The sequence below is a fragment of the Strix uralensis genome, chromosome 23 (genome assembly GCF_047716275.1).
Source record: "Strix uralensis isolate ZFMK-TIS-50842 chromosome 23, bStrUra1, whole genome shotgun sequence".
Lineage (NCBI taxonomy): Eukaryota > Metazoa > Chordata > Aves > Strigiformes > Strigidae > Strix > Strix uralensis.
The window spans coordinates 6,869,349-6,882,588 of NC_133994.1; the positions used below are offsets into that span (position 1 = coordinate 6,869,349).

The following is a 13,240-nucleotide window of genomic DNA, read 5'->3' on the forward strand; positions in this document are numbered from 1 at the left end:
TGGGATAGAAGAAAACCCCATGAGATAAGGCAATTGCTTCCAAGAAGATGGCTTCGTGGTTGTGGCGTGGCCGCGCAGGTGCTGGTGACCGGCACGATATGGTGGTCTTGCCGGGGGAGAGAGGTTGTAGGGGCTGTGAGCTACCCAGTGGTTAATCTGGGTTTTTTATAAAGCACAACAGATTCGGGCTGGACAGTAGGCAGCTTCCCCAGATCCAGCATAATTGGCTTTTTAATCTGCTCAAGAGATTCCTGAGCTGGATACCGACACTATCTCCTCCTTTTGATGAGGGTGGTACAAAAAGAAAAAGGAGAAAAAAAAGGCACATGATGTGAATTTATTTGCATCTTCCAACAGTAATCCAGTCATTCTGCCCGGGAAATGTGTGTCTTGCTTAATGACCCTTTATGCAGTTTTTTTTATGGCGCCCAAGAGTTTATTTATTTATTTACAGATTTGTTTGGCAGAGGTGGAAAACGAGAGGCAGAAAATGCCTTTCCAATTTTTTAAATTTTATTTTATTATGTTTTATTTTGTAAGCAGTGATTTGGCTGGGGGTCCTACCCTGGCAGGTGGGAAAACGCCAGCTCCCCAAGTCCCAGCTGTGCCACTGCAGAGAGCCATTGGAGCTAGTCCCAAGGCCAGCAAAGCAATTGCATTTCCTACAGCAATAAATGGCAGTTGTCGGAGCTGAGTGCTTCTACCCTGCCTTTATTGCCCGGTTTTGCCCATTCCGGCTCAGAACGGCGCATGAAACAGCCCCTGACGCTGGTCCTGTTGGGGTCTGATCCCCGGCTCTCCAACACCCAAAATCTGGGTATTTACTAATCATAACTAAAGCCAGGTGACAGTCAACACTTTGGCTCCATACTGAGGTATCTCAGAGTCCCAGGCAGAAAACTGCACCGTAATGTTTTTCCTTTTTTGTATAAATTACATCTGGAAAACGCAGAATTGTTAGGATTTTGAAATAGGTGCCTTATTTCAACTTTGCTTGCTAGAAACGATGCTGTTGCACAGAGTAATTACATAATAAATTTGTTAGAGGAATATAAAGCCATAAAAGCAGTGGTAATGGTTTGCAATTTAATAGCTGAATTGTAAATGAATTTTCCTATAGCAGCTTTAATGTAGCAGGCTGCTACAATTAAGAGAACATTCTTTGGGGTGCCTTTAATTTTTTGTTGTTGTTGTGAAGTTCAGTGTCATTAATTCTCTGGTTTAAAGAAGCCGTACAGTTAACCACTTCAAGCCATAAGAGACAACTTTAACTTCCTCTGCAACCAACAGAGTATTGTCCAGATAAGGTGTTTTTAGCCCATTTAGCACTTGAATTTTCTTGTAGTAGCTACCGTGGCGTTGTGCCACGTACTGAGTTTGACCTTCATCTCCTTTCCCTGGTATCATCCATCTCACTCCCGTGACGTGGGGCATCTTCTGCCATGGTGGTGGGAAGCAGAGGACTGAGGCATGCTGTCTGCCTCGGGCAGCAGAGACACCCTAATTGTAGCATTTAGCTTGTCTTATTTATTTGATAAAAGAAGATATAAATGGAGGTACATGGGTATTGCAGTGCTGCGTGTGCCCACCCTCGCCAGCCTCGGAGCTCTCTGAGCAGAGGGGATCCCTGGTTTTGCTCCTGCTGCGAGGATGCTCCATCCAGCGATGGAGCCCCATTATCCCCTCCTTGCATGAGATCTTCCCCCTCTGCAGTGCCAATTTCTTTCTCTTCCCCTTTCCAACCCTCTGGATCTCAAATGGCATTCAAAAGCAGCTCGAGCTTACTTGGAAACAATTTCATTTGAGCAGGTGCCCCTGGCCCCAGGCCACTGAACCTTCACGCGGCGGTTTCAGTGACAGAGTCCCCAGTGCCGGTTTCTCTTGGTTTGCCTCATCAGGTTCCTCTTTTGCTTCTCATGTTCGTGTAATCGCAGCTTTTCACTCTGATACAAGCATCACCTCAGTGGCCTGTGTTTGAAGGAAACACTCTGAAATACCATATCCGATTTGCTTGCAAGCATCTTTGGGGCAATTTAAATTTTTGATAATTATTGACGGCATGTAATTATGTTGCCAATAACACCTGCTATTTCTATAGAGGAGCAAGGAACTGTTGCACCGTGGTGTGTTGCAAATACAAATTGACACAGGCAACCCTAATCTGACTATGGTGGGCGATAATTAAAAGACACAGTCCTATGTGAGGGCCAGGGAAGCTGATGGAGACCTGACACTGCTCCGAGGGGCGGCTCTGAATCCCCTCCTCCCAGCAGTGAATCCAGAAGATAGTGCATGTCCTAATGCAATTTTCTCTCTTGTGCATCCTTATTACTGTGACTTGAGCTTCAATTTCAGGGCTTTTTTTGTTCATCAGCCCTTAATAGTTAGTAATTTGCTTGTGCTCCAGTCCATGGGTGCAATCCCCACTTCCAGCAGGGATTCGACCTTGCAGTTATTCCTCCATAATCATAAAAAATTTGCTCCCTCATTGCATTCTAGACTGAGGCAAGCAATAGAGAAAAATAATTTAGCTAAGATTGGTCTGAAAGTGTGCTCTCAACGTGCCTCCTCCCCTTCCCCCAAAGACTAGGAATGCAGCAGTGCTGTTTGCAGGCTCTCACAGGGAGCTGCTCCTGGATAATGGCTGGAGCGCCGGGATGTGGCAGTTGTCAGGGCACCCCCTCGGTCTGTTCCCAGCACAGCCAAGGGACCGAGCAGCCAATTCCTGCACCACTGTGCTCGCTCGCTCGGGTGGAATGTAGCTGGGAGATGCTGCAGCCTTGCTGTGCCCAAAGACTGGGAGAACAGGCTGGAAACCATCCTCTGCCTCCTTCCACCCCCTGAAAAATACAGTTTATCTGGCTTCGTGCAGCAAAATCCTCTCCCAAGTCCAGTGCACAGTCAGTGCTAGCTCAAGCAGGGGCAGCCTGCGTCTTGCTATGAGGCCTGTGGGGTGCAGATGATTTGTAGGGTGCTACATGACCCAGCAAAACAGGGGGCCCCTATTGCAGAAAAGGCCACCCACCTCTCCCAAAAAACCCCAGAAACCCAGAGGTGTCTTTGGAGCACAGCGGTGAGCTGGGAGCAGCGCTGCCCGGCACAGCGAGCTCCTGCTGCTGCCTTTGAGGGATGGGAAGGTATTCACTGGTCTGGTGACCGGGGATGTGATTCCAGCTCCGCTGTCCCGCCAGGAATCTGCCGGGGGAGGCAGCACCATTGTGTGGTGCTGCTTTCGGGAGCATTTATAGATGCAAATGGGGAGCAGGGGAGGGTGATGGAAACTGTAAGAATCCATTGTAAACCCTAAAGGCACTGCGAGCGCTGAAATCTGAGCTCCCGAGTGAAAGCTGGAGTCCATGCCACAGGACTTCAGGCAGTAAAAAAGCTTCGACGGGGATGTTTCTGATGAACTTTAAATCCCTGACTCTATTTCAAATATCCCGTACGAACACACCCTGTGCGAGGTCATGCCTTCTGGTGGATACACTGCAACTTTCTCAATTTTCTTGGAAAAATTGCAGAAACATTTTGATCTTTCAACCCTCCACCCCAATGCTTGTTCTTGACCTTGAAATTTGCTACCTGCCATCTCACCTCTTACGTGACTGAGCCTGGTTGAACTTGTCACACGTCACCATTTGTGTTTGCTGGGGATGGAGGTGATTTCTGTGAGCCTGGGACAGTGTTTGTACAGCACCCAGCACAGGAGCATCCCAGCCTTTTTACCTAACAAGTGCTTCTACAATATAAATATTTAAGTATAATAAACAATTATGATCAAGTTTCTTGGGTGACTGCGCACAGCAAGTGAATTTAAAATTCATTTCCCATGGGTATTCAGGCTTCAAATTCACTTTCTGTGAATGTTCATGCTAATAAAACTCCATTGCACAGAAAGAGAACACAAGAGAGATGCAAATATGACAAGGGCAAATTTGCTTAGGAGTTCAAATGAATATTCACCAACTTTTTATTATTTTTAAGTAGTCATCCCTATTTGCTATAAAAAGATTATTTTATCTTTACTCTCCAAGCTCAGTGAAGCATTTATTTCTGAGGTATAATATGTATTTCCGTGTACTAATGGGAAGTTTTGTTACTAGCAAGTAAGTAGTACATTTAAAATGTACTTTATCTTCAGGAGAAGTCTCTACTAAACCCACGTGAGTTATTACCATCCTGATTAATATCTGTATTTCAACACATAGCGCAGTTTAAGGCTGGGATTTTTCCAATAAGCCTATGGGACGTAGGAGCCTGCTGAACTGCAGGGTGGGTCAGAAGTGAATTCCCTTACTCTCCTATATAACCCCCCTTCATAACTCAGTCGGGCTCAGTGCCCTCACAAAACTAAACCCACCCAAGCAGGCTTTCTGTGCTGTTTCAGTGGCTTGCTGCCGAGCTCCCTGGTTTTTCCTCTCTTTAAAGCTGCGGATTTCAGATCCACATTCTTACACTGTTATTTTCCTCTGATTTTTCTGCTCATCTTTCATCTAGCGCTGCCTTCAATTATGATGATGCCGGAGATGCTTTCTCTTCACACAAGCTAAGCTCACGTTTGGAAGGACTTGGGGGTCACCGTGTCTCCTTTTTGCCTGAGGCAGAGGTAGCACTGTTTTGACATCTTCATTTGATTTCTGTCCTAGAATTGAAAGAGATGCAAATTAGCAATAATGAATATTTTCATTAGAAGTGTCTAGACATTATATCTGAGAACAGGATAATGATGCTGCTGCTTTCTGTAAAATAGTCTGAAGTAGACCCAGGCCACTTTATTTTTTTCATCAGAAAAGATAACATTTATTTTTAAAAAATGTAATTTAATGTAAGTGAAATTAGGGTAATTGCTAATTATGTAACTGCAAATGAGGCAGATCTTTATCTTGAGGCGAGCTGGTCTGGTGCAGATCATGAACCGTTAGTTTTAATGGGGTGGCATCAGAAGGCAAGAAAATCAGCTAAACAGTCTTAAGTCATTTCTTGTGCTTGTTCAGACCTTTAGGATAGCGAGGGGCGTGAGGGATGGAGCATCACCCCCTCTCACTGCACATCTGGCCTAACATTTACTCTAGGAGCATAAATGTGGATGTTACAAAAAGTATCACTTCTTTTTTTTCCTTGTCCCTTTGTCTTGCGCCGTGACAGAGCGAGCTCCCAGCCTACCAGCCCTGTATTTCCCATGCCTCAGCTCACATCTTCTCCATCAGGTTTGAAATCCCAGATTTTTCCAAGCTTATTGTCCACCCCTGGGCCTCTGTCAGTATGACAACCTGTACTCAACCCCCAACAAAACTTCATCCTGGGGTTTTGATGGGGAAAGGTTTTATTTTTCTGTAGGCACTGGAAGGAAGTTAATAATAAAAAAACTTCCCTAGAGCCAAGCACTGCATTATGAAGTCACTAACTTTATAGGATAAACATATTACCCTCATATAAGCTACAGTATGCAGGTACTGGAAAAATTAAATGCACTTGAATAGCTTTGTAGATACATATCTCTGTATCTATAGAACCTACTGATAATGAGCAAATGTAAGAGCTTGGCAGTTGTCCTGCTCTGTTTAATTGCCATCGATAGGTTTTATATGCATCACCTTCTTAAAATCCCTCTGCCAACACTCCTGCCTGCTTTAGTGATTTGAGTCCTGTCCTGAAGACCTTTGGGGTGATGAACATGCTGGTACCCACAGACCCTCCTACAAGCACTGGAGCTTCACAACATGTTTAGATTTTTCTAAGGAATCCATCCAGCTGTGCTTTTTAAAAATTATTATTTATTTAGCATTTTGCATCCTTATTTTTTTCAGACAGTCCTACATATCTGTCCTGGCTTTCTCTGAGACCACCCGTAGTGTTCCCTTTCTGATGAGAACATCAGCTTTCCCTTGGATCCCTTTGCTCCACCAAGCCTTCACTTGAAGGCATCTCCCTTTGCTCTGGTGCACCAGGCTTGGGGAAAACTTCCCTGCTTTCATGAAAAGCTATTAATATGAATAATATTAACATTAATAAGTCTCACCTGAGTTAGCTGAAGGGCTAGGAAATGCTTCAGTCCTTCTCTCTAATAGAGGACTGAGCTCCCCTTGGCGTGTGGCTGATGACCAGTGCTATCCATCTGGGACTGCAGATTGCTCCCAGCGGCAGCTGGGAATCAGAGGGACCCGGGCCCTGCTGCAGCAGCTCACGGCTGCTCAGCCTTATCTCCAGTTCTCCCCCAAAGTGTAGAAACCTGTAAGAAAACCTTGACAGCCTGGGGACTCTCCCCAGGCACAGGCTGTTCTACGGATGGGGACATGCCGCAGACTGGGAGGTGGATGGGGTGGGTGCCTGGCTGTGTGGTGCTCCCCCAGGGAAAAATAAGAAAAAGCAGAAATAATGGGAATAATTTTAGATTAACTGCCATATATCAGTAGCGAAGTAAAATGCCCAAGGAGCTGACAGCACCTCCATTTGATCTATGCCATGAACCGACTTAGAGTCAGAATTTTTCAAAGGCTGCTAATCGCCTCAGTATTGATTTTATACTGAGATACTTTATCACACTTGTATGTTTGGTGTGGGATTTTTTGGGTTTTTTGGTTTGTTTGGTTTTTTTTTTTTTAAAGTAATCTATGTCAAAAGCTAAATGGACTTTATTAGAAGAAACATGTCCCCTGCCCTTCCATGGCTGGGTGTTACACTGGGGTAATTCAACCTCCAGCAGATTTCATTAAAACCTCTTGTTTGGACAAAACGTGTGTGCTAGTACAATACCTAAAAAGTGAGGGGTTTTGTTACCATTTTTTGTGGTTTTTTATACTGCACTAAAGTAGAAAATATGCTGAGCCATTCTAAGCTAAGATAGCACAAGCAGCCATGCCCCCATGCTTACAGCTTTGCATTCTCTATTTTTTAACCCTAATCTCTCCACCTCTGCCTCATTAGTGTCGGAGCACTACAAAAATTGCCCAGCACGTGAGGCCTCACACTTCTCCCAAGTGTGCCACTGCATGAGAGTACCAATAACACCACTATTTTTTAGGCAAGAGGTGAAGGAATTTTTCCTTATTTAACTGGAAAGGCTTGCTGTGTTTTATGAACTGCAGCAGGTGCCCTTTTCCACTTCATCGTAGCACCTCTTTCAGCCCATCTGTGCCTCAGTTTCCCCATCCTGTGAAAGGAGGTCTGCAGTATTTTCCTACCTAACCAAAGAAATAAAGTTCTTGTGAATTATCTGATGTAAAGGGATTTCTCTCAATCCTGAAAAAGTGCTATTTTTCACAGAGTAGATGACTCCAGCCAGTCTGCTTTATGGACAGTTAAGGAGATGGACGCCAATACACTCCAAACCCCAAATGTACAGAATCAGTGAATACATACTGAAGCCTTAAAACATGACTATAAATCACAGAATGTGTATATTTGTGACTGTTTCTCCCGTTTTTCAGCTGCCTTCTCAATGCTGAAACTTTATGTATATTTTTAGAGCTTTCATAGTTTAGTGGGGAATGTAATTGTATGTTTGTAATCTTATGCAATACTGGATTAATCCACCCTGCTGGTAGTGCCTTGAAAAAAAAGAGAAAAGGAAAAAAAAGAAAAAAAACGCCTAGTTTTATTGTTCCATGTTTCCCAGCCACATTCTTCTGTTGCAAAAGTGGCTGGTTTGCCAGTGAGGTGATCCCCAAACCAGGCGTGCCCCCACATTGGTGCTGCTGACAAAACAAGGGAGGACGACGACGCTTACACCAGAGCATGCTTTCTCTCGCTTGAAATGGAAGGGAAGGATGCTTTGCCTTGGGTAGCCTTGTAAGAATGAATTAAGTTTCACTCTTGTCTGGATTACACTGTATGGTCTCCTGAAACACCTGCAGGAATTTTGTGGCTGCCAGTGTGCACCCTGGGTGGCAGGTGGCCACGGGGAAGGTGCACTGCGCATGCTAAATCCCCTCTCCTTTACTTTCTGGAGCTCTCCATTTCTGCATTAATCTTAGGATTATTTTAGAGGCTTGAGCCACACTCAAGATTTTATCCTTTACTTACTTCACAAATATTATAGTCAAAAATTACATTTCTCTCTAATATCTTCCTTTTCCAGGATGCTCTAGCTGACTCTTCCCATGTGCTCTGCCCTGCAGACCCCGTTTCTAGTTTTCTGGGGAGGGAGGAAAGGGCTGTTCTTCCACTGGTTTTGCTGATGGTATTTATTGCCACAGTGGAAATAGATGGGTACAAATGTTTATTCCTGCCTCCTGCACAATTTAGGACACGGGTCTTGCCTGTAATCTGCCAGGCTAAAGCATCTAGAGGGTCATGAAAATTCAAAGGCGTCTGAATTTCACCGTGCCTCTTGCTAATGTCAAATCTTCATAGGAATTGACTTCACAGGACAAAGAAACTGTCAGAGGAATGCTGATGCTGTATTAATGATAGGGTACATTGACCCACCCTGGTGTGTCATCATTGTTGCCGAAGGAAACACAGAGGCAACCCATAATCACCTTTCCTGTATCTGTCCCACTAACACCTAATTTAAGTATGTATTTGGCTGCTGATTGATCACAGGATTTTCTTCATGGCACCTATTATCCTGCTATCCAAGTGCTTCAGAATCTCCCTATTCATTTAAGTTTTTATATGATCCTTATAATAGTGTCTGAACAGCTGGTAAATTGTGTCTGCAAAGCAAATGTCTCTGCGGACTTCCCATTCTTCCCTTCCCAAGAGGACAGATGATATCTTGTAGTAAGTCAGTAGGACCTGATCTCCCAAATCAGCCCTGCAGTTTTTCAAAACCTAACCCCATTTTTCCCCTCTAATTTGTAACAGGAAAGGGATGGGGAAACGGCGTTTTGTACAGACTTTGCCTGAAGTTCTTTCTCTTTGCTCCCTATTTCTCTCTTCCTTTATGGAAAGCTATTTGTGAAACCCAAGCAGTTTTAGAAAACTGGCACGCAGACTTCACCACTGCTGCCAGGCGCGTAGGTACTGTGTGTCCACGTCTGGGCCCGCGCTCGCTCTTCTTGCTCCTGCGAGTGCATTCCCACGGGGTGCTGCTGAGCTATTTGTAGTCCCCAGCTGCATTCCTGGGTCTCCACGTCTTGCTGGCATTTCACTCGCCCACCCACCACTGCCAGAGGTCCTGGGCTTTGCTGAGCCACAGCCGAACACCCACGCAGCGAGCACAGCTCCTGCCAGGCTACTCAGCTCTGAAAACACCCAGAGGGGCCAGTGCTGGAGCTCGGAGCATCCTTCTGCATCCTCCTTCTGGGGAGCGGCTGGCTGAGGGAAATGGCTGTGGACCGGCTCAGATCAAGTGGGACCTTGCACTTGGTCGATGCTAAAAACAGCTCCTTAGGGATATTTCAGTCCAAACTACAATGAAAACAGTTTTTGCAGCAAAGTATAACCAGGCAGCTCTGCTCACGTGGATGCACCTTTGGGGCTCTTAGCAAGAGCTACAACACCTGTGTAGGAACAACCCAGCAAACCTGCTCCCGGGTGGGGAGAGCGGGGCTGGAGACCACCACAAATCGGAGGTATCCATGCAAAAAAGCTGAATTACCACTAAACCATCATCACTAGTGCTTCTAGATGCCATGAAGGGGAGCACTTCACGCATAGTTTGCAGTGGGGGATATGGAGGGTGGACCAGAGTTAGATTTTTGTCAAGGTTTATATACTGACCTGTGAGATGAAGATGAGGTCATCCTGGAAATAGCTGCAGCATGTCAACCACGATTGACTGTGAGTGTTAATGGCTTCATTCACCTTTCAGTTGCATGGACCAACTCAGGCCAGGTGGGAGATGTGCCACAGTTTATATCTCTCAGATGACAGACATGGTTCATCAGTGGGGACAAACCCCCCAAATCTGCACTGAATCCAAACAGTTTTCTGTTAAGCAGAGACCCTGAAACTCCTGCATTTAACATTCATAAAACTGAGCAGCAATCAACTGCCTACAATAGTCAAGAAAGCAGAAGCCCCAAAATATTAGAAGTTTTGGGTATGTTGCAGGGGGAGCTCATCACTGACACCGATACCTGCTTGTGAAAAGCTGGCTGCTGACGTCGTCCCCATAAACACTTAAATATAGGCTGAACGTACACAGATTCATTAGATTGCTGTAATTCATTAAACAAATGTTGGGTTTAATAGAGCTGCATATAAAGACTGGTGCCATAGATGCGCTCAGCTGTGAAATATGCTGTGGAAGTCATTTGTTTGCAAGGGGTCTAGAAATCTGCTTCCTATTAACGTAAAATGGGTTCACTGGAGAAAAATCTCTGGGATCACATTTTTCTCTCAATTATCCCTTCTCAGTGGGATTCCTCAAGGTTTGCGCCGGGTAACTGAGACGTGTCTAAGCCAGGGGGGTTGGATCTGGGGTTTGTTTTGATCCATTAAGCTTGTATCTTGCCGCGGTGATGTAATTCCCCCAGTCCGAGACACTTTATAAACATTAATGGGTTTGTTTTCGTGGTCCCAAGGGACGTGCAGCACAGGAAGGTCACTGGGACCCTTTCACCTGCACAGAAACAGAGATGGGGAAACATGTCACTGCAGCATCGTGTGGAAAACCAGAATATTCACCCAAATTTTTAACCCACCCATCCTTAGCTCTGTTTAATCTCATTTTAATAACTTTTTAGCTAAAGCACTAGCGTATCAGCTACAGCCCAGCAGTAACACCTCGGCAAGGTTTGCGTTAAGATGCTGCCGTATACTCCAACTGAGGAAGAAAAGAGTCGGTGCTCAGTATTTTAAGAGTAGAAGGGGGGTCAAATGCAGTTATAAATACACAAATAAAAATGTGACCTTTGTAGAGGAAAAAAACATGGTAGAGATTAGCAACTATTGTAACTTGGATGGAAATTACTTTGCAGGGATGTGCTACAAGAGACTACTGAACTCGGGCCATGCTGCGCTTTTTCTGGTGGTTGCTCCTAAGGTTTGCTGGTCTCTCGGACCGGATTTTCTTGGTGAGCTTTTCTTTGCGGATGAATGGCCACCCAGATGCCTCTGGTGACATTTGGAAAGGGCCAAATTGCCGCTGTTTGCACTGCAGCATCCCAGGGCGTAACAAAGTAGAGGCGCAGATCAGAAATCCCGTCTTTGGTGATCTTTTCTTCCAGTCATAGAAGGTGGGTTTTAGAGGATGTGCTGAAAGAAGGTGGTGACACTCACGGCCTGATTTTCAGCTGGGAGTTGTTACTGTAAGCAGAGATACATAGCACAGATGAGAAAATAATGTAAATATACCAACAGAAGGCAATTTTTTTTTTGGTGGAAGTGAGACACAAGCAGATAAAAAGCGATCAGCAGAATTTACATAAGCCTTCACCATCTCAGAGGTCATCATTCTGCAGGCTGACACATTGAAATTCATTTTTATTAAATTCTGGCTGATTATTTAATTGGAAAAGAAAGGATTTAATTGAATCAAGTCAAAGGGCCGTATTAGATTACATTCATCCTTAACACAAAAGGCCTTTCCCATTTAGTTAAACTGGTTCCTTTGCATATTGTACATATTAAACTATAAAAAGTGGTAATCTGAATAGCAAATTAAAGTGTTTGGAAGGCCTGAACAGTGCCTGTGTGCTACTCAGCCCTTTTTGATCTCCTGAACCATCTCACATTCCCTTTACTGCACTCCTTAGGTTGAAACAAGAGCAAAGATGATGAGTAGTATTCTCAAATCTTCATCCATGTTTGTGCCATCTATATATTCTTGAGAAATAGCCTGCCTGGATGCGATGCTACGACTAGAATATGTTGCTCAAAATTGAGGGTTTTTTCAGGTTTTCAAGGCTGCTCTTGCACCACCTGAAAAGATGCTGAGTGTAGCTAAGGCTGAATGGAGATTTGGGACTTGTTGGTGTTGACTCAGGTTTCCCGTGTGTCCTTAGGAGATATTCCCAACCTCTCTGTGCCTCGTCTGCGTGGCCAGGGACTCCCAGCCCTTAGGGACACAGATTTGCTGCATAGCTGTCAAGCGCCTGGTGAAAGCTGGAATTAAAAAAAAAAAAAAAGCAAAGCAATTTTGGGAAATAATATGTTTCTAATTTTGTCGATTTAATTAGCTCTTAATTTAATTTTTTGTTAATGCAAAACTAACAGAAGGAAGGGAACGAGGCCCAGTTCTTTATTCCTAATGCTTCGTTTCATCCCAATTTTGAGGATTTCAGCAAAAATGGGAATGGGAATCAGCACAATCCAAAACCAATCCTCAGGCATCGCACTTTGAATGCACACCCTGGCAATATTTTTAGTCCTTCTTTCCTGAAAGCAGTTTTGTTGCCGGAGCAATGACCAGGACCTCTCTGTGGCTTTGTGGGTTACCCGTATCTCCGAAGCAGGCTGAGAGCGCAGGCAGATTCGGGGTTGGGAACGTGTCAGGGTGTGCACGTGCGACAACGGGGTGTGGGACGGAGAGCCAGCGCCACGGGGTACATCGCACCGCTTGAATTGCAGGCGGCCAGCAAACCCCAGCACCCTCACGCTGCAAGTACCTCTGCTGCCCCATGCTCGTGCCTGCCCCGCTTGTTTTCTGCCGGGCTCGAGCTCTGCCAGCTGATACCTCAGGATGGCTGCAACATTGTGCACTTTCCAGGCGGAAGCTTGGAGAAATCAAATCCTGCTTTGAGAGATTGAAATCAATTTTAAATGGACCCAGCTGTTCCCTAGTAAGGATGGGAGGAGATATAGGGAAGGGAAGAAAATCTTTCAAGATATCTTCAGGGGAATCTCAAAAGGACTTAAAGTAATAAGGAAGATTTTTTAAAGCAAGGTTATTAATTTACGGATGAGTCCACAGCCAACTTTAAGAAACATATTTTTTCAAATAGCACACGCACTAATGTAGAAATTCTCTTGCATCAGTAAATTAAAAAGATTCCAGCGCTGCCAGTACAGCAACTCAACTAGTCTATTATTAAGGTTAGATTGAGTAAGAAGCATAATTTGGACTTTGCTTCAGCAGCCGAATGTGTTCTTGGAAGGCTCAAATCAGTTTTAACCTGATTTTTTATGATAAAAATAATGTGCCTGCACTTTAAAGCTGAGTTCCTTTCTGCTGAAGCTTACGTTTTATTCAAGAGCAATGACTAAGTTTTGCATATATGGTACTGCCAATTGCACATTCAGGTTATCTGGTTACATACATAATTCTCTCATTTGCAAGCACAGTTTGCAGCAAATACTCATGCAAATTAGGCATGAAACCGGGCATTTATCTTGATTAGAATTCAGTTTC

The 13,240-nt window shown here is 44.6% G+C and overlaps 1 protein-coding gene across 2 annotated transcripts in view; it reads left to right on the plus strand.

The window, feature by feature from the left end:
* KAZN (kazrin, periplakin interacting protein) overlaps positions 1–13,240 on the plus strand; it is a 227,778-nt gene that overhangs the window by 120,950 nt on the left and 93,588 nt on the right. Inside the window, exon 1 of one of the 2 annotated variants that reach the window (XM_074893083.1) lies at positions 4,591–4,606. The exons of the other annotated variant lie outside the window; for it this stretch is intronic. The gene's annotated coding sequence lies outside the window, so the exon portion shown is untranslated. Of the gene's footprint in view, positions 1–4,590; positions 4,607–13,240 lie in introns of those variants that run through there. 2 annotated transcript variants of the gene reach the window in all.